The sequence below is a fragment of the Brienomyrus brachyistius genome, unplaced genomic scaffold (assembly GCF_023856365.1).
Source record: "Brienomyrus brachyistius isolate T26 unplaced genomic scaffold, BBRACH_0.4 scaffold37, whole genome shotgun sequence".
In the NCBI taxonomy this organism is placed as follows: domain Eukaryota; kingdom Metazoa; phylum Chordata; class Actinopteri; order Osteoglossiformes; family Mormyridae; genus Brienomyrus; species Brienomyrus brachyistius.
Genome location: NW_026042312.1, coordinates 1225730 through 1248476, shown reverse-complemented (window position 1 = coordinate 1248476; position 22747 = coordinate 1225730). Strand labels below are relative to the sequence as shown.

Genomic DNA, 22747 nt, shown 5'->3' with positions numbered 1-22747 from the left:
AGCATCTTCTGCCTGCTGGAATACCACATCAGCTTCTTCATTTTCCTCAGGTCCATCTTCCTGTAAAGTCTGCAGCCATATTCTGGCTACATATGCCGCCATGCACTGCCAACTGTCCACTGTGGCAGCATCAGTGTCTTCTGCTTCCTGAAGCTCCTCATCTGTTTCTTCATCTTCCTCAAGGTCTTCCTCCTGGATGGGTTCTAGCCAAGTTCTGCCTACTTGTGACACCACATATTCCACAGCATTCCCTGTACTTTTCCCTCCTCCTCCCTTAACCTCCTCCACATTCACTCCCACCTCACATACATTCTCCTCACCTCCATTTAGCATATCCATCATACTAATACCAGCCTCTGTCCCCTCCATCACAACCCTGGAGGCCTTCCCCTCAAATGTTCCCCACTCTGGTACCTCCACATATTCCTCACTACTCTGCCCCCTTACCTCACCCTCCCCCCGGCTTGTCCGGTCCATCCTGACTTTCTTTTTTTTGTTAAGGTAGCAAGTTTTATAAATTTCCCAGTCTTCAGATGAAAGGCCGTAATTACTCTGAAGACTTTGAGATGAAATACTAGTGCTGGCTAGCAGTCCATCGTTTTCCACACTCTCCCCTCCCTTACTAACCCCTCCCTTACCCAAATCGGTAGACCCCCCCAATCCCCCCTTAACCCCCCCAGCCTGGACAGTGGGGAGTGTCACTGGTGAGAACTCCTCCACACCTTCTCCCCAGTTGATCACTTCATCCCACAGGTTCCAGGCTTCCCAGTGTTGGGTGTTGGTCCATCGATCAGCTCTCTCAATTGCTAGGTTCCATTCTCTGGGGAATAAATGAGAGATTAACCAGCACTTAACAGAGATAATAAAATAAATAAAGAGCTGGAAATTCTTCAACCATACAGAAAATACAATTGTTATAATTATTATAATAAATAATTACAGGGTTCACATATATAAAAAAGAAAGAATAAAAGAAACAGCGAGCAAAACTGCAAAAAAATCTACTGTAAAATGCACAATACTGTAAGTGCAATATCATATTAAAGAGTAATGTCACCAAATTATAACTAGAATCAAATACGAAACAACTGTGCTCCACATCAAATGAATACCCAGATGAATACTACCAAGAACTGAGTTAACACTAACCAAGCTAAGAATATTTGAAAGTGTTAATCCTGTGTAACAATGTAAAGAGATGTAATGATAAACTTAGAAGCATCTAGCCTACTCCGAAAGTAATGCCCCAATATTTTTTTTACAATTTACCTACCACCCTGTACAGTAGGGGGTCCCAACTTCCGGTCGGTGTTCCGGTACCGTCCGCGCGGAGTATTGCACCGGGCGGCAGACAACAGGGGGTAGAGGAGCCAGCCGTCCCGTTTATTAGGGGATCGCGCCGTTTTGGAAAGAAAGCTGCCCGTATTGATGTACGGAAATACGCCATTAGCCCCGCATGTCCGTATACACCGTCAATCTCCCGCCGCTCGGCGTGGGAACCCCCAAATTATACCGCCGTCTTACCCATCCGTGACACTTTTCTACGACGGAAACCGATCCGCGGACATCGAAAGGTTGGGAAGCCCTACTAAACTAGCATGTTTGAGATGAATTTACTAACCAAATAGTCTGTCATTATTTAAATATTAGCAACCACAGTAGCAATAAAAACCACTGCACTTTAAATGACGTTAAAAAATATGTAATATTAAAAAAATATGTAATGTTTTTTATTGTATTATAGACATTTACTATGTTATTATAGTATAAAAGGCTAAATAATCGAAGTAGCACAACATCAGTTGAAGAATTCAAAGACATTTTGGAGAGCTAACAAGCTACTCACCTCTGCGCCATTTTCACTCAGAGTTTGTTGTGCTTCAAACGGTAAAGTTTGTTTACGTTGTTTCTATGGAAACTGCTCTGACTCTCCGCTTGACCGTAATATAAAGGCATGTATGCAGTAATTTTCTGATTGCAGATTTGATCCCTATGCAGTAATTGACCACTGACCTCTTGGACCCTCTGGGCTGCCTTCACCTGCATTGAGGCAGCTGTTACGTTTGCTGTCATTACATTCAGCCCAAAATATCAAAGTAAAGGATTTAAGATTTGAATTAGTAACAGGACCGTGGGAAACAAAACATATATGTTATTGATCCCTCGAAGAAAGTTTTCAATTTTCTCCTTCTTTCAGTTCTTAAATAACGTGTCAGTTTTTGCTCTGTTTGGTTGGGATTTACCATTTTAACATTGTAGCAGTTCCTAGGCAATACACAGACAAATTCTTTTTTTTAGGATGGAATTGTTATGCTGTAAACGATTACCTTCACGTTTCAACAAAGGTACTTGCTTTTGATATATAATTTTTTGTACATGTGTACTCTGGTCATACCCCTTGTACATATGGATTGCATGGAAGGACAGTCACTGCAGTCACCTATACTCTCCCTGTCTGCTTTTCTCATTTAAGTGTTGATACGGCAAAAGAGGATGGACCTTTTGTAGAAATTTCCAGCCAGAGACTTGGTTCCTATATGAAGAGAATATTTTATTTTAATTCAGGCTAAGAAACTACAGAAAACCAGCTCTGCATGTGATCTCCCCTTTACTGCACAAGGAGGGCACACACATCAACAATTAGCAATGCAGCAAAATACAGATGAACAATTTCTCACAGTTTCAGAATAAATCAGATTTCTCTGTAATTCAGAGATTGTCTAAGACTTCTGCTAGATCATTTTCTGCACTTGAACCTAATTTCAAGATAAATGACACCTGGGTCTATTAAAAGAAGGTGATGCTGCCTGACCCACCACCCAAGGCTGGGAGGAAAGGGAGGAATACTAGTCAAAGGAAGGAAGAAAAGCAGCCCACCCTATCTCATGGTCATGGATACAAAAGTCAGGGAGTGTTACGAAGAAGACACCACACTTAAGACCATTGGTTTTATGCACTGAATTACACCAGGTAGAGTTTTTGCATTCTAGCTGTGTTACGTAACATTCCTCAGCCTTCATTTGTTTCCACAGAATGCAGGACATAATTTAGGGTGCCAAACAAGACAGCGGAACTGCAGTATAGCCAATTATTTGTTTCAGTAGTTTTATAACAACTCGAACATAAAATGTTTGTTTTTCTTAGATAAAAGTCCAGTTGAAACAGACTTTATTTTTAAATGTTAGATTGGATTTAAGAGATGGAACATGTTGCTTGTGTTAATACTGCTTTGATTTTGAGGATGAAGTCTGAAGTGTAGGTGACGTGTAACAGGTTGTTATTTTACTTTTAATTTATAATTATACAAGATTCTGTTTTCCTTCTTCTGTCTAACCTGATGGGTACAATATCCTTTAAACTTTCCCATGATGCTTTTGTCCTGCATCGCCCCTCCCTCTGTCTTTTCCCTTTCATAAGGGTCCCGACCTCATTTCCTCTTACCTTTGGTGTATTGCACACGTGGGAAGAGGTGAGGATCTAGTGGCAGGGTCCCCCGAGTTAGTAAATCAATTGTATAATTATGACCCATATATATTATATTTGATTTATTATTCATCATAAGCAGGGGATAGAAAACACGTCTATACATAAGTATATACATTGTTTTACTTTGTGCAGAGAGAGCGAGAGGGCCAGAGCATATGAAGTTTACCCCTTTCCTTATTGTTCCCAACAGTTTCAATAAAATCCAGGAACGACAGCGGCGTCTGTAATATCCCTTCCTCCTGCACCCCACACACACCTGATAACACCCCAAAACACAATGCAGAGTATAGGCAGGGAATGACCGGTTACATAGGTACACTAGTGCGGCTTGTAAATATGCCCTTAATTTATGCCTGAATATCCCTCCCATATAGTGGCTGACCACATATCATGTGAAAGACCCGGAGAGAGTGAGTGTATATATATATATATGTATCTTGTACATGTGAGAGACACCATCGGAAGTCCGGTTCAGTTCCTCAGAGGCACTACTATGGAGGCGCTTACAGTAATAAACTTGCTGACCGCAAAAACTGGCACTATGATGGAAGTTATGCAGAAGTGCAGAGTAGATGGAATAATTTTTGTACCTCAATAAGATTGTATGCCTTTTGCCTGTGTCTCCAGCCAGTGCCGGGGGTGAAACGCGCCTGCAATTATCAGCGGGATAACATTATCATTTTTTTTATTCTGTGGAAAATGAAAGACCGATTTGCTGGCCAGATTTATTTATGAATCATAAACATGTTGTGGGCTATATAAGTAAAGTCAGGGCTCTCAAGTCTTATGCATTGACTGTGAGACACTTGCATTTCAACCAGTTCACATGTTCACACACCGCACCTTATGTTTGTCAAGCTGAGAAGTAAGGGTTAGGGTTATAATTATCAATAAATAATGTACTTCCCTGTGAAACAATGATGCTGGATGTTTATTTGCATATCATGATATGGTGCAGCCTTTTAATAGGTTTCTGTTTTTCTGTTAATCCATTCATGGTGTTGAATAAGTCAGCAAGCATAAGTGTAAGGCTAGTGAGTGACTGGTGTTTTCGGGGGAGACTCCCTAGAGCTGGAGAGAAATACCTTAAGGCACGGGATGAAAAATCCCAAATCTTCCAGGAAAAATGTCAGCATTATATGTATTTGCCACACAGAACAGAACAAAAAATTCCTTAGGGAATCACTCGCCTACCATAGTGACTATACTACTCAGAACGCCTGGCAGCCACCAAATCAAACATAGGAAAAGGTCCGGATTTATAGCGTTAGAATGTGGTAGAGACTAATATCCATAACGTACCATCCTAGAACATACTGTGCTCTAAAATTTAAGCCCAATTAAAATCTGAATATTAAATGAGGAAAATAATTTGATTTGTTCTTCTATCCCAAGTTGTGGTCTAAAAGCAATAAGACCACCATCCATTATACCTGCTTTGGGGGAAATGCACTCCTGTAGCCACTAGGGGAGCTCTCACCTCTTCTGGGCCCAGCTAAATAATTATGTTACGCATTCTAACAAGCTTTATTATCTGTGTCAATAAGCCCTGCTTTTACACTAACACTCCTGCTCAGAGGCTAGTTTGATTACCAGTCTTGCCCTTGTCATTAGGAACACATGAGAATTTGCGCAGTGCTGTTTCACAGTGGATTCTCACTGGTTTTCCCCAAGACTGGTACGATACATTTTATTCAGTTTCATACCACAGGTTATTGCAAGAGGGATCAATTGGTTTACTTTTATACTGGTGCAAGGAAACTATTATTATGATGGTGGGTTATCAAACACAGTAGCTGGCTACCTCAGACATAAGACGCCCATTACGTACCTGTGTATCACCTATATGGGCTTGGAATCTGTATATCAATTGAAATAATTATTCATAGCCCAGATAGCATCATATTATTGTTTCAGCGTTGAAGTATAGTTAAATGCATTGAATTATGGTCAGTGTTAAATTATCAGCATTGAAACTGAATTGATTTTTGGTCATTTTTTCAATATTGAAAAATTAATGGTGGCGAAACCTTGATATAAAGTGACTTTTTCAACATTGAAAATAAGATGCTGAGTTAACATCAATATTATTGAAAATAAAAATGGAAAAATGAATTTATGGGGGGCGGCATGATGGTGCAGTGGTTAGCACTGTTGCCTCACACCTCTGGGACCCGGGTTTGAGACTGCCTGGGTCACGTGTGTGGAGTTTGCATGTTCTCCCCATGTCGTCGTGAGGTTTCCTCCGGGTACTCTGGTTTCCCCCCACAGTCCAAAAACACGGTGAGGCTAATTGGAGTAGGAACATTATTGTACACGGTGCCATAATCAATGTCCCAGGACAGCGTGGTGGTAACATAACTATGTGCTCAGCTATTAGTCAGAACGGTGCTGTTCACCATCATGCAACCCTGGGCCCATGTAACACTGCACACATTATTACATTCCTGGACAGCCTACATCATATGCTCACTAATGTTCACAGACCAGTTATGTCATCATCCATCCATCCATTTTCCAAACCGCTTATCCTACTGGGTCGTGGGGGGTCCGGAGCCTATCCCGGAAGCAATGGGCACGAGGCAGGGAACAACCCAGGATGTGGGACCAGCCCATCGCAGGGCACACTCACACACCATGCATTCACACATGCACACCTACAGGCAATTTAGCAAGTCCAATTAGGCTCAGCATGTATTTGGACTGTGCGGGGAAACCAGAGTACCCGGAGGAAACCCCACAACGACATGGGGAGAACATGCAAACTCTGCACAAATGGTTCAGGAACTACCTCCTAAGACCTTCAATTGGGCCAAGTTCGTGCAGTAGGAAATCGCCTTATGACCCGCAGCCACAATGGCTTGTTTAGAGACACCGGTTCAGCTGCCTGTATGCTTTTTCACCTGCGGCAGAAACAGCAGGCAAACCAGCACAAACAAGGTATGAACATGCAGTAATGGGGGTTCAAATCCCCAGACAGCGCCACCCACTGGGCCACATAGCATTTCATTTATCAGCAAATGTATATTTAAACCTTTGAGGTCCATCTCAGGCTCTTTGCAAGCAGAGATCAGGTCACTGAAATCTGAAGCAGTGTGTTATTAATCTTACTAAAGCATGACAGAAGTGCTCACTTCTTTAATATTTATTCTGTGATCAAAACATTGACTGCAAAAAACAAGGAGACCATAACATCTCTAATAGGTGAAAACCCTAAATGTCAAGCGCCCCCTACTGGCTGGCTGCAGTACCATTATTAGCACCACCCATCCCCATGTCTTTCAGTGGTAAGAGGCGATTTTCCACATCACTTTCACTTTGCCCCCCCCCCCCCCCTTAAAGGGGGTTCTTTGTTTCTACTGTGCAAAATAAGTAAGTAAGTAATACTTTAAGGTATTTTGTGTCATTAATGTATGATTTAAATGCAGGTAGTTTTATTACAGTCAGCTTTTATTCACAGTGAGTAGCTTGTCATCATGAAGAGGAAGTGTGACAATCGTGAGTTTTTGGGCAACCACAGAAAAGCAGGAAAGTACAGACAGTGAGATAATTAGTGCCAGTCAGATGATAGACGTATACAGTATGTGAGTCAAGGGTTCTTCATATATTAATCATTCCCATTCAGATAACAAATCCTGAGAGATCCATTCCTGAGCATCATGCCAAGAAACACCACTAGTTTACTGATAACTGCTTTCATGTAAATTCTGCTGTGCTGAGAGTAAAGATGAAGAGGGAGAGACAGCAAGAGGCTGCTGACGGCAGAAAATGCAGGTGACATGGAGGGGAGTGAGAAAAGGAGCAAATATTGATGGTTAAGAGTGAATAATGACGTCACAGCAGCCTGATCCTGATGTTAGTTTAATATGCTTCTTAGTTTGGCCTGTGGTGTGTATTTCAGATACAGCATTTAATCAGGGAGACTGAGTGTGAGTCAATGACAGAGAGAGAGAGAGAGAGCAGACAGGCAGGTGAAGATGAAGGTGTATTAGGGAGGAGGGGGGAGGAGCTTGGACCTTCACCAAATCAGCCAAATGTAAATGTCACGTCTATCAAACAGGAGACCCTGCTTTCAGGAGAAATGGTTTAAAGATCACACTGGGCTCCCTTACAGCCCCCCCTCGTCTTAAGGGGGGTTCTTTGTTTCTACTGTGCAAAATAATTTGTAACACAAATGTCTAAACTGGCATGAAAGACACATTCAGCTCTTGTGAAGACTGGCATGTGAAACTGGAAAAGGCACTGGGGAAATTCAGTGCACATAAAGACAGGCAGTGCCACAGATTAGCACTGATGACATGGATTCAGAAGATCAATCCTGTTAATATTCAACCTTCAGATGAGCTGGAAAGAGCAGCAGCAAGTGAGGAAAAATCTTCTGAAGTTAAGTACTTGGCACGGCAAGGCCTGGCTTTTCGAGGTGTTGGTAAGGAGAGTGGGAATTCTGATCCTTCCTGATCCTTTTGGTTTTGATGTGTGTGTTGTAAAAAACCCTATTTTCCACCCGTGTCATGTACTGCCGCAACCAGAAGAGGGCAGAAGATATGGCACAAAAACAAAGGAAGAAGCCTAACTTTAAAAAAACTTCAAAAAACATCAAGACTCATCCAGCATGGGGTGGTGGGTTAACGAATAACACAATCAAAGAATAAGCAAACAAATGAGAGAAAAGATGCAGAGATGACTGAGAAGCAGGGGATGACTGGAGAAAAGACGACAGGACCAGAAGACAGGAGGGATACAGGGAGAGCGGAGAAGACAGTATAACTGAAGAATGGGAGAAGAGGAGACCACAGAGGAAGGAGAACATAGATGACTGGAGGGGAGGGAATATAGGAGCAACAGAGAGAAGGAGGAAGGGCTGCGGAGGAGAAGACAGGATAAGAGGGGAAAATGTGCGCAGAGAAGGACAAACACCCCCACTGCCCAGCAAAGTGCACTTGTAAGTAAACCACAATTTTAGCCTTGGGCTCAATATCTGGACTTGTCTCTGTGTAGCAATGCATAGAATCCCTGACACTGGTTATGACTGTACTGTATTAGTCCTAAACCTGCCATTATAGTGTAAGAAGAAAAGATTTTTTTTTTTAAATAAATCATTTTAAAAAAAGGGGGGCGGCATGGTGGTGCAGTGGTTAGCACTGTTGCCTCATACCTCTGGGACCCGGGTTCGAGTCTCCGCCTGGGTCACATGTCTGTGGAGTTTGCATGTTCTCCCCATGTCGTCGTGGGGTTTCCTCCGGGTACTCCGGTTTCCCCCCACAGTCCAAAAACATGCTGAGGCTAATTGGAGTCGCTAAATTGCCCGTAGGTGTGCATGTGTAAGAGTGAATGGTGTGTGAGTGTGCCCTGCGATGGGCTGGCCCCCCATCCTGGGTTGTTCCCTGCCTCGTGCCCATTGCTTCCGGGATAGGCTCCGGACCCCCCGCGACCCAATAGGATAAGCGGTTTGGAAACTGGATGGATGGATGGATTTTAAAAAAAGCGATGTAGCCCCCGGAGTAGTCCCCCCCCCCCCCCCCCCCCAAAGCCCTGTTTGTTCCCTTCTAGCTACCAGATGAAACTCACAATGCACCCCAACGCCACCTAACTTCTCTTCCACATGATGCACCTTATTTACCCTTTGAATCCTGTCTATTATTGAGCGTTTTTCTATCCATTTGATTATCAGCTTATTACACTGTATGTACATTAGTCAGCCATTTTCCGGACAGTCTGGGCTACTCAGATATGTCATAATTCGATTTGTAAATGCTGACAGTCTTGATATTATCCTTCTTATCAGGAAAAACTACTTCTGCATATAGATATTTCTCAATTTTTAGTCTCATGTAATATAAAAATTGGCAGGTAGTACATATATAATCTTATAAATGCTGAGATTAGAGTATCTGCGATGCAGGAATGCAGGGGTTTCATTGGGGCCCTTTCTATGGCTTAGTACTGTGAAGGAGTACATGGTTAGTGCCAGGCGCAAATGAATATCTTTGATTTTGCATCCATTTGGTAACTTGTTGAAGTTGTCTGGTAGTCAGTAATACATGGTTTAATTAATATGATTCTTTATTTACTACTTTATAACATCTGAAAGAAACTGAAATAGGAAAGCTTATTTTAATTTATGGTCCACTGGATAAACACAGACATTACAGACGGTTTTAGAGTCTAATGCTGAATGTTTTTTGCTATCATTTTTCTGCCTGCATATGCTGTGATTGGTGCAGTGAAATTTGAGAATGTGTTTGTGGTCAGTATCATAGCCTCAGACAACAAACCAACGCTGTAGCATGTCACTGTGTTTACATGTGAGAGGGGTTCCAGTTACATAATGGACTCGTTCTAATTGTTTTGACAGAGCTCGACAAACCTAAAAAATAAATGCTGGTTTTATCAAAAACTATGTCATATAGCTATATTCCAGATTTATTACAGCCAAACACATCTCGGAGCTCCGAGGAACCTCCTTCTCCCTACATTTCCCTCCTTCACACTCTTCCCTCAAATACTGTTACATTTGTCTTTTTTCCACACTCACACCCTGTCTTGATCATACTCTGACTGCATGGCATCCATATGCAGGGCAAACTATTTTAGTCTTATCTAGTATAATAGGACATAAACATTGAATTTGATAGTTATCTTTTATTTACACATTAGAACACAACACATGAACATGAAGGGATCGTTTGCATTTGCAACCAACACCTCCGCAAACCCCCTGTGGAATACTGGCCGCGGACAGGGGTGGGAATCCCCAAGCTGGAAGACTGTACTGCGTCATGTTAACATTAGCTAGCTAGTTATGGATACAGAGTGCACCGGACTACAACTATAAAGGACGTAAGGTGTGTGATATAGTAAAACACTTACTAACAGGTAATGCACGTTAGCATTACGTTAAATGACAACTTTACCTGTTACCAGAATAGCCTCCTACACGTTCGCCGAATGACAGCAGGCAGAAGGCGGTGCGTTTTTCAGAAACACACCGGAGTTAAACTTACGCCGCGTTATTTACCAGCACTTGTAACACCAACATTTGCAGCCATTAACTCATATGTGGTAGTAACACTGAAATTACTTTCTCTGCGTCAAAATAAGGTAGCACTGTGATTTTGATACTTTATCATTTATACTTAACCGTACCTTCCTCCCATTCCTCCGTCTCTGCTTATTGACATTTAGGAGAGTCTCAGATATAAATTAACGATTCAAAATTATCAAACAAAGACAGACACAACACTGAAAAGATGACAAAGACACAGTTTGAAAAGTAAATATGTTTTATTGCAAATCTCTTATCTTAACATAGCCTACCTTATCATATGTTAACTTAGCCTATCATATTTTATCTTAGCCTATCTTGTCATATCTTAACTTAACCTATCTTATCTTATTATATTTCAACTTAGCTTATATTAATATATTTCGTCTTAGCCTATCTTATATTTTAACTCAGCATATCTTATCCTATCGTATCTTATAGCTACATTAACACTTAAACAGTATCACTTTCCGTTGGGTTCCGTGGGATCCCAGTCCCAATGCAGGGTTCTAACACGGGTATTCTAAGAAAAAGAAAATAAACACTTTACTTAACTTTACTTAAAGCAGTCATATAACTAATAAATAAATAAATAAATACCCAATTAATGCCTTATAAATCATTTATAAAAGTATTAAAAACACGGCTGTAAATACTTATACAAAGGCATAACACATTATAGCTATCTTGATAATGCATTATGAATGCTCTGATCTATATATACACAATAAATATCTTCATAATACATTATATCGGCCATTAATCCATAATAAACATGGCTATAATGTGTTATGCTTTTTTTTCTTCAATATTTATACCCATGTCTATAATATATTTATGGATGCATTACAGTGCATTGTGAAGGTGTCAATAATGCAGTTATATTACTGCTTTAAGTCATTTGTAAACCTGAATTCACAACCTTATAATTACTGCCTCTTGCTACTTCTTCTGAAGGGCAGGGGACAGCAGAAGAAGCACCACTTCATCTTCTTCTTCTTCTTCTTGTGGCTCTTCTCAGTATCATCTTCAGAAAGATCTTCGGCATTCACATGGAATGATACTTCTTCTTCACTGTAGATCTTCTCGGCAGCATCAGCATCTTCTTTTGTTTTATCTGTCTTCATCACTTCAGTCTCATCCTCTTCCTCAGGTCCTTCTTCTGGTATAGTCAGTAGCTGTGATCTGTCTTCAGATGCCACCATACACTGAAACCTGACCAGTGTGGTAGCATCAGCATCTTCTGCCTGCTGGAATACCACATCAGTTTCTTCATTTTCCTCAGGTCCATCTTCCTGTAAAGTCTGCAGCCATATTCTGGCTACATATGCTGCCATGCACTGCCAACTGTCCACTGTGGCAGCATCAGTGTCTTCTGCTTCCTGAAGCTCCTCATCTGTTTCTTCATCTTCCTCAAGGTCTTCCTCCTGGATGGGTTCTAGCCAAGTTCTGCCTACTTGTGACACCACATATTCCACAGCATTCCCTGTACTTTTCCCTCCTCCTCCCTTAACCTCCTCCACATTCACTCCCACCTCACATACATTCTCCTCACCTCCATTTAGCATATCCATCATACTAATACCAGCCTCTGTCCCCTCCATCACAACCCTGGAGGCCTTCCCCTCAAATGTTCCCCACTCTGGTACATCCACATATTCCTCACTACTCTGCCCCCTTACCTCACCCTCCCCCCGGCTTGTCCGGTCCTTCCTGACTTTCTTTTTTTTGTTAAGGTAGCAAGTTTTATAAATTTCCCAGTCTTCAGATGAAAGGCCGTAATTACTCTGAAGACTTTGAGATGAAATACTAGTGCTGGCTAGCAGTCCATCCTTTCCCACACTCTCCCCTCCCTTACCCAAATCAGTAGACCCCCCCAATCCCCCCTTAACCCCCCCAGCCTGGACAGTGGGGAGTGTCACTGGTGAGAACTCCTCCACACCTTCTCCCCAGTTGATCACTTCATCCCACAGGTTCCAGGCTTCCCAGTGTTGGGTGTTGGTCCATCGATCAGCTCTCTCAATTCGTTCTCTGGGGAATAAATGAGAGATTAACCAGCACTTAAGAGAGATAATAAAATAAATAAAGAGCTGGAAATTCTTCAACCATACAGAAAATACAATTGTTATAATTATTATAATAAATAATTACAGGGTTCACATATATAAAAAAGAAAGAATAAAAGAAACAGCGAGCAAGATTGCAAAAAAAATCTACTGTAAAATGCACGATACTGTAAGTGCAATAGCATATTAAACAGTAATGTCACCAAATTATAACTAGAATCAAATACGAAACAACTGTGCTCCACATCAAATAAATACCCAGATGAATACTACCAAGAACTGAGTTAACACTAACCAAGCTAAGAATATTTGAAAGTGTTAATCCTGTGTAACAATGTAAAGAGATGAAATGATAAACTTAGAAGCATCTAGCCTACTCCGAAAGTAATGCCCCAATATATTTTTTACAATTTACCTACCACCCTGTACAGTAGGGGGTCCCAACTTCCGGTCGGTGTTCCGGTACCGTCCGCGCGGAGTATTGCACCGGGCAGCAGACAACCGGGGGTAGAGGAGCCAGCCGTCCCGTTTATTAGGGGATCGCGCCGTTTTGGAAAGAAAGCTGCCCGTATTGATGTACGGAAATACGCTATTAGCCCCGCATGTCCGTATACACCGTCAATCTCCCGCCGCTCGGCGTGGGAACCCCCAAATTATACCGCCGTCTTACCCATCCGTGACACTTTTCTACGACGGAAACCGATCCGCGGACATCGAAAGGTTGGGAAGCCCTACTAAACTAGCATGTTTGAGATGAATTTACTAACCAAATAGTCTGTCATTATTTAAATATTAGCAACCACAGTAGCAATAAAAACCACTGCACTTTAAATGACGTTAAAAAATATGTAATATAAAAAAAATATGTAATGTTTTTTATTGTATTATAGACATTTACTATGTCATTATAGTATAAAAGGCTAAATAATCAAAGTAGCACAACATCAGTTGAAGAATTCAAAGACATTTTGGAGAGCTAACAAGCTACTCACCTCTGCGCCATTTTCACTCAGAGTTTGTTGTGCTTCAAACGGTAAAGTTTGTTTACGTTGTTTCTATGGAAACTGCTCTGACTCTCCGCTTGACCGTAATATAAAGGCATGTATGCAGTAATTTTCTGATTGCAGATTTGATCCCTATGCAGTAATTGGCCACTGACCTCTTGGACCCTCTGGGCTGCCTTCACCTGCATTGAGGCAGCTGTTACGTTTGCTGTCATTACATTCAGCCCAAAATATCAAAGTACAAGATTTAAGATTTGAATTAGTAACAGGACCATGGGAAACAAAACATATATGTTATTGATCCCTCGAAGAAAGTTTTCAATTTTCTCCTTCTTTCAGTTCTTAAATAACGTGTCAGTTTTTGCTCTGTTTGGTTGGGATTTACCATTTTAACATTGTAGCAGTTCCTAGGCAATACACAGACAAATTCTTTTTTTTAGGATGGAATTGTTATGCTGTAAACGATTACCTTCACGTTTCAACAAAGGTACTTGCTTTTGATATATAATTTTTTGTACATGTGTACTCTGGTCATACCCCTTGTACATATGGATGGCATGGAAGGACAGTCACTGCTGTCACCTATACTGTCCCTGTCTGCTTTTCTCATTTAAGTGTTGATACGGCAAAAGAAGATGGACCTTTTGTAGAAATTTCCAGCCAGAGACTTGGTTCCTATATGAAGAGAATATTTTATTTTAATTCAGGCTTGCATGTGATCTCCCCTTTACTGCATAAGGAGGGCACACACATCAACAATTAGCAATGCAGCAAAATACAGATGAACAATTTCTCACAGTTTCAGAATAAATCAGATTTCTCTGTAATTCAGAGATTGTCTAAGACTTCTGCTAGATCATTTTCTGCACTTGAACCTAATTTCAAGATAAATGACACCTGGGTCTATTAAAAGAAGGTGATGCTGCCTGACCCACCACCCAAGGCTGGGAGGAAAGGGAGGAATACTAGTCAAAGGAAGGAAGAAAAGCAGCCCACCCTATCTCATGGTCATGGATACAAAAGTCAGGGAGTGTTACGAAGAAGACACCACACTTAAGACCATTGGTTTTATGCACTGAATTACACCAGGTAGAGTTTTTGCATTCTAGCTGTGTTACGTAACATTCCTCAGCCTTCATTTGTTTCCACAGAATGCAGGACATAATTTAGGGTGCCAAACAAGACAGCGGAACTGCAGTATAGCCAATTATTTGTTTCAGTAGTTTTATAACAACTCAAACATAAAATGTTTGTTTTTCTTAGATAAAAGTCCAGTTGAAACAGACTTTATTTTTAAAAGTTAGATTGGATTTAAGAGATGGAACATGTTGCTTGTGTTAATACTGCTTTGATTTTGAGGATGAAGTCTGAAGTGTAGGTGACGTGTAACAGGTTGTTATTTTACTTTTAATTTATAATTATACAAGATTCTGTTTTCCTTCTTCTGTCTAACCTGATGGGTACAATATCCTTTAAACTTTCCCATGATGCTTTTGTCCTGCATCGCCCCTCCCTCTGTCTTTTCCCCTTTATAAGGGTCCCGACCTCATTTCCTCTTCCCTTTGGTGTATTGCACACGTGGGAAGAGGTGAGGATCTAGTGGCAGGGTCCCCCGAGTTAGTAAATCAATTGTATAATTATGACACATATATTATATATTATATTTGATTTATTATTCATCATAAGCAGGGGATAGAAAACACATCTATACATAAGTATATACATTGTTTTACTTTGAGCAGAGAGAGCAAGAGGGCCAGAGCATATGAAGTTTACCCCTTTCCTTATTGTTCCCAACAGGTTCAATAAAATCCGGGAACGACAGCGGCGTCTGTAATATCCCTTCCTCCTGCACCCCACACACACCTGATAACACCCCAAAACACAATGCAGAGTATAGGCAGGGAATGACCGGTTACATAGGTACACTAGTGCGGCTTGTAAATATGCCCTTAATTTATGCCTGAATATCCCTCCCATATAGTGGCTGACCACATATCATGTGAAAGACCCGGAGAGAGTGAGTGTACATATATATATGTATGATGTGCATGTGAGAGACACCATCGGAAGTCCGGTTCAGTTCCTCAGAGGCACTACTATGGAGGCGCTTACAGTAATAAACTTGCTGACCGCAAAAACTGGCACTATGATGGAAGTTATGCAGAAGTGCAGAGTAGATGGAATAATTTTTGTACCTCAATAAGATTGTATGCCTTTTGCCTGTGTCTCCAGCCAGTGCCGGGGGTGAAACGCGCCTGCAATTATCAGCGGGATAACATTATCATTCTTTTTATTCTGTGGAAAATGAAAGACCGATTTGCTGGCCAGATTTATTTATGAATCATAAACATGCTGTGGGCTATATAAGTAAAGTCAGGGCTCTCAAGTCTTATGCATTGACTGTGAGACACTTGCATTTCAACCAGTTCACATGCTCACGCGCCGCACCTTATGTTTGTCAAGCTGAGAAGTAAGGGTTAGGGTTATAATTATCAATAAATAATGTACTTCCCTGTGAAACAATGATGCTGGATGTTTATTTGCATATCATGATATGGTGCAGCCTTTTAATAGGTTTCTGTTTTTCTGTTAATCCATTCATGGTGTTGAATAAGTCAGCAAGCATAAGTGTAAGGCTAGTGAGTGACTGGTGTTTTCGGGGGAGACTCCCTAGAGCTGGAGAGAAATACCTTAAGGCACGGGATGAAAAATCCCAAATCTTCCAGGAAAAATGTCAGCATTATATGTATTTGCCACACAGAACAGAACAAAAAATTCCATAGGGAATCACACGCCTACCATAGTCACTATACTACTTAGAACTCCTGGCAGCCACCAAATCAAACATAGGAAAAGGTCCGGATTTATAGCGTTAGAATGTGGTAGAAACTAATATCCATAACGTACCGTCCTAGAACACACTGTGTTCTAAAATTTAAGCCCAATTAAAATCTGAATATTAAATGAGGAAAATAATTTGATTTGTTCTTCTATCCCAAGTTGTGGTCTAAAAGCAATAAGACCACCATCCATTATACCTGCTTTGGGGAAAATGCACTCCTGTAGCCACTAGGGGAGCTCTCACCTCTTCTGGGCCCAGCTAAATAATTATGTTACGCATTCTAACAAGCTTTATTATCTTTGTCAATAAGCCCTGCTTTTACACTAACACTCCTGCTGAGAGGCTAGTTTGATTACCAGTCTTGCCCTTGTCATTAGGAACACATGAGAATTTGCGCAGTGCTGTTTCACAGTGGATTCTCACTGGTTTTCCCCAAGACTGGTACGATACATTTTATTCAGTTTCATACCACAGGTTATTGCAAGAGGGATCAATTGGTTTACTTTTATACTGGTGCAAGGAAACTGTTATTATGATGGTGGGTTATCAAACACAGTAGCTGGCTACCTTGCACCAGAATACCTTAGTGAACTGCTGACCACATACAACCCTCCACGCTTGCTTCGCTCTCAAGCCATGGGATATCTGTTAGTGCCTAGGGTAGAAAGAGCTACGGCAGGCTGCAGAGCTTTCTCCTACAAAGCTCCTCAGCTGTGGAATGGTCTTCCACCGGATGTGCGGGTTTCAGGTTCACTCTCAATATTCAAGTCCAGACTAAAAACACACCTGTTTAGTTTAGCGTATAGGGACACTAGTTCTAGCCCTAGCTAACTCTTCACTCCCAGTCAGACCTATAGTGTGAGGTGTAGAGCTGGGTGGGGATCGGTGCCATTGGCTTTGGATGAACTGGATTGTCAGTGCTGTCACTCTAGCTTTGCAATCTCTTGTGGAACTGGAGTGCTGACATTTCAGGGACTCCCCATGCCGGCATTCCCACTTGCCTCTCCCTCCTACTGATGCTGCCATAGCCATAGCTGCCGGAGCTTGCATATTGTACTCACCTAGCTTTTAGCACTGCCAATAGCCTCCTCTACTATGCCTAATTGTACATTTTATTTCCCCTACTCCTCCTGGGGGGTGATGCCTGGAGACCTCAATCTATCAAGATATCCAGCACACCCGACCACCACCAGTGACGTCCCTGCATCCAGCTCGCCGTTCTGATCTTCCGTGTATGACCCGCTGCCTTACCTCTGGTTGCCTGGCAATTGGAAGAAGACTCGGCTTCGGCATTGGCTTATCTTCCTTGCTCTCCTCTCTCTATTTGACTATCCCTGCCGGCCCCTGGAGGATGGGCTTCCCCTTTGAGTCTGGTCCCTCTCAAGGTTTCTTCCTTCTAGGGAGTTTTTCCTTGCCACTGTCGCTTATGGCTTACTCACTGGGGGCTTTGGGTGAGGATACTGTAAAGCGCTTTGAGACAATGTAATGTTGTGATAATGCGCTATATAAAAATAAATTTGTTGTTGTTGTTGTTGTACCTCAGACATAAGACGCCCATTACGTACCTGTGTATCACCTATATGGGCTTGGAATCTGTATATCAATTGAAATAATTATTCATAGCCCAGATAGCATCATGTTATTGTTTCAGCGTTGAAGTATAGTTAAATGCATTGAATTATGGTCAGTGATAAATTATCAGCATTGAAACTGAATTGATTTTTGGTCAGATGTTCAATATTGAAAAATTAATGGTGGCGAAACCTTGATATAAAGTGACTTTTTCAACATTGAAAATAAGATGCTGAGTTAACATCAATATTATTGAAAATAAAAATGGAAAAATGAATTTATGGGGGGCGGCATGATGGTGCAGTGGTTAGCACTGTTGCCTCACACCTCTGGGACCCGGGTTTGAGTCTCTGCCTGGGTCACATGTGTGGAGTTTGCATGTTCTCCCCATGTCGTCGTGAGGTTTCCTCCGGGTACTCTGGTTTCCCCCCACAGTCAAAAAACATGCTGAGGCTAATTGAAGTTGCTAAATTGCCCGTAGGTGTGTGTGTGAGAGTCACTGGTGTGTGAGTGTGCCCTGCAATGGGCTGGCCCCCCATCCTGGGTTGTTCCCTGCCTCGTGCCCATTGCTTCCAGGATAGGCTCCGGACCCCCCCGCGACCCAGTAGGATAAGCGGTTTGGAAAATGGATGGATGGATGGATGTGCACCAAAGCACACACGTTTTTTTTCTGGTGGCTTAAACACATTTTTGTAACTACTGGCTATTTTGCAAAAACTCTGCACACAAATAAAAAAACCACCAAATCAGCAAAACATTGTAGGTCTCTTGCAAAAGCTAATAAATCGTGCTTAACTCTTCAAACCTTTGGAAAAATTGTATTTTTGTACCAATCAGTTAACACAAACCATCATCTTAATAAGCACACAATGTGCCAACTACACACTTATGGTAGGAATGGAAAACACATCTGGCTTTTGCTTTCTCTGTGCACGAGGTATGTCAATTTGAGGTCATACTTTTGTCATAAATAGTTCTGTAAACACAATTCAAGATTCAAATTTCAAGTATGAATGTTTATTCACATGCATCAAAAGAAACATAAGACAACATACAATTTCACTGAGAGAGAGAAAAAAAATCATTCTTGTCGTCTCTTTGGGTCCGGCCACAGAATTTCATCAACATCACATGCAATGCTTTCTAGTCCAAGGCACCGGGGAAACTCTCCTGGAGTGCCTCATCCAGGCCTGACATGATGCCTGGTCAATATTCTCGCATGCCTCCTCCATTGCCTGTAAAAGAGCCATGCGTTGATGGGGATGACGATCATAGACCTTCCAGCACCAGGCAGAGAAGAATTCTTCAATCGGATTCAAGAATGGAGAGTAAGGCGGGAGGTTGAGTACAGTGAAGAGTGGGCGACTGTAAACCAGTCCTATGGAAACTAATATTGTCCCATATGATGACATAACTGGTCTGTGAACATTAGTGAGCATATGATGTAGGCTGTCCAGGAATGTAATAATGTGTGCAGTGTTACATGGGCCCAGGGTTGCATGATGGTGAACAGCACCGTTCTGACTTATAGCTGCACACATAGTTATGTTACCGCCACGCTGTCCTGGGACATTGGTTATGGCACCGTGTCCAGTAATGTTCCTGCCATGCCAACGCGTTCACTGTTTCGTTCAAAAGGGACTCTGTAAATGTGCTTCATCCTGATTCTGTTGCATGCCAGTACACGAGATAATGCAGAGATGCTCACATTGTTCATGTTTTGGGAGGTGGTGTCATCCTCTATTATACGCTGCTGTATTTCTCGTAGCCTAATGGAATTATTTGTGATCACCATATTAACTATATGGGTCTCTCGTTCTTCAGTGAACATTCTTCCTCTGCCCCCAGATTCTGGATGTCTAGCAGGTCTGTAGAGTAACCATTTCAGTTTTTACCTGTACAGCATTGTTGTGTTTCTCATTAGAGTATAGTACTATTACAAAACGTACTGTGAAGTAACTGTACTAACCGATTCTCATTACAGTATTGTACCACTACAAAACGTACTGTGAAGTAACTGTACTAACCGATTCTCATTACAGTATGGTACCACTACAAAACGTACTGTGAAGTAACTGTACTAACCGATTCTCATTACAGTATGGTACCACTACAAAACGTACTGTGAAGTAACTGTACTAACCGATTCTCATTTGGAACCGTCCTTATGATGCCTGCTACAGCATAGCGGCTCAGGTCAGGCTGAACCCATTGGCCAGCTTCCCTCAGGGTCATTCCATGGTTGATCACATGATCCACTGTTGTAGCTCTGATGACATCAGTTATTCTATTTCTTCTTACCCTTCCTCCTTCCTCTTCACCTCTTCATCCTCTAAATTCACCTCCTAGTCTTCATTAGTGGTGCAACGGATCACAAAACTAATGGTTCGGATCATATCACGGATTTTAAGTCACGGATCGGATCAATTTTCGGATCAGCAAAAAGGGGAGGAGTCAAATGTAATTTGCTTCTCATTTATTACAAGAACAGTATGGCAAGGAACTTTTGGTTTTATCAAAAATAACTAAAATAAATTACAAAAATAAAACCAAGAAATAACTGAAAAAGCTGAATAAATACAATTTTTAAATAAAATTCTCAATACTTGAATACTTCAATGCAACAATTGAAAAACAACCTGAGAACTGAAAACAGGCCAAACCTTATAATGACAAATTTTTTTTCAAAAAGATGAGGATGTCTACATTCTCTGGGGAGAGAGTAGACCTCTTAGCTGTCACTATGTCACCTGCTGTGGAGAATACCCTCTCACTAGGAACTGAAGTGCCAGGCACAGCAAGGTAGTGTCTTGCCATTTTTGCAATGTGAGGGTATTTACACTCATTGTGTTTCCACCACGCCAGCGGATTATCACCATCCACTGGCAAACTGCTTGCTGCCCTGTATGATGCTACCTCCTCTTTGATTGTGTTGTAAAAAGTTCTCTGTGTGTGACTCTTTCACAAATGTATCCCCAAAAAGCTCTTCTATGGCAGACTTCTTTTGTGGAGGAGATGCATTTGGCCCTGTGTCTTCTTCAGAGGGTGCTGGCTCTGTGGCTTGACCCTGCAGAAAAAATTACTGAGTTATTTAACTATATTTCTTGTTATATATTTCATAGGCAATCAATAACATATGCTGGTAATTTTCAAAATTAAGATCAAATATTCACATAAATAATAGTTAAAATATTTTATAACTTAATTATATTAATATTAAATAATATGAATAACTGTATTATTTTTTACCTCTTCAGTAGCCACAATCTCAGTTGTGAGATCAGTGTATGTCTTCTCGCGTAGGGCTGGTTCTATGTGAGTCAGGGACTTGAACCTTGGATCAAGTGCAGTAGATCTGTGAAGATAATCTTGTATTTCAGTGGGGTTGGTGTATCTGGAAATCAGGTCCCCTCATGGCAGCCTTAACATCTCTGGTAATGCTGGTGTCTTCCTCATTTGCACACATGGATTGTATAATTCTGGTTTTCAGAGGTAGGATCATGGACACAGATGGTGCATTTTCAGTACTCAATAGGGTTGGGACTGTTTTGAGAGGTTTGAGGAGCTGAAGGACCTCCTCTGCTACTTTCACATCATCATCAGACAAGGTGACAATGTCTCTGATATTTTTTTTCAGTGTCTTTTCTGTCAGTGCAGAGTATACTGCTGCCTGCTGCTCAAGATAGCGCTCCAACATGTCATATGTGGAATTCCATCTTGTAGTGACGTCGTGTATGAGCTTGTGGGCTGGTAGCTGTAGCATTTCTTGCTTTGTTTTAAGGACATGAGCGAAAGATTTATACGGGATGAAGAGAGACCCGAGTCGATGCAGAGCCGTCGCTCAGCAGGTGGCTGCTAGCCGGGCCTCCGTGACGCCCCCGCTCGGGGTTGAATTCTCGGGGGCGTCGCAGCCACCGGCCTCGGGGCCCCGACTCCTCCCTGTCCTCCTGGCATCTGAAAGATCAGCAATCATGTAAACGGACATGAGAGAAAATTCAAAAGGCAAAGATGACGGCCTGCCTTACCTCAGCACAGCTGCCCACCCCTCAGAGAGCATATCATGACCGTGCTTTTTTTTTATGATTTAAAAAAAAAAAAAAAAAAAAACGGAGGGAAGCGGGACCGGCGCACGGACAGAGTCGGTCCCTCACGACACCGGCTGATCGCCTGGCAAGCGGCGCAGGCTCTCGGTCTGATAAGCGGAACACCGATCAGCTCTGTCTTTCAACAGCAGGGGGCAGTAGAGGTGCACCGTTCCCAGAAACACTGCAATACCGGGTCGATGCGTGGAGCGGACGGGGCAAGCCCCACTTCCGGCTCCCTGTTCCAAAAATCCGTTTAATATGTGGTCCCCTCCATGGGGGACGTATCAGATATTAAACTGATAAGAACAGATTTTTTTTCCATGCTTTATTAAACAGTTCTGTACATTTTAAAGTCACACAATAAAACACCTTTAAAACAATATTAAACAAATATATTACAGAACCATTCCCTATAGGATAAGCAAAACATAACAATAAAAACAAGTAATACATATACACACTTTAAAATCTAATTACAATCATATGGCCATTAACATAATTAAAATGTCACCTCAAATGCAAGCCATTAAAATATTAAAACCTTAAAAAAGGAACAGACCCGTAGACCTCAGGCCTCGGCACAAGGGTCGGGTTAAAACAGGGTTATGCATCATCCTAAAACACATAAAATCAATGGCCTCAGG

General features: G+C 41.7%; 1 long non-coding RNA gene and 1 other non-coding gene across 2 annotated transcripts; one reads left to right on the top strand and one right to left on the bottom strand.

The window, feature by feature from the left end:
* Positions 1–1403: 1403 nt before the first annotated feature.
* LOC125722271 (uncharacterized) lies at positions 1404–2495 on the top strand. Its single transcript, XR_007386253.1, has 3 exons — positions 1404–1574; positions 2299–2345; positions 2474–2495. It is a non-coding gene; the product is annotated as an uncharacterized LOC125722271 (long non-coding RNA).
* Positions 2496–22259: 19764 nt separating this feature from the next.
* LOC125722306 (U2 spliceosomal RNA) lies at positions 22260–22443 on the bottom strand. The gene has a single exon (XR_007386281.1). It is a non-coding gene; the product is annotated as a U2 spliceosomal RNA (small nuclear RNA).
* Between the last annotated feature and the right edge of the window lie 304 nt (positions 22444–22747).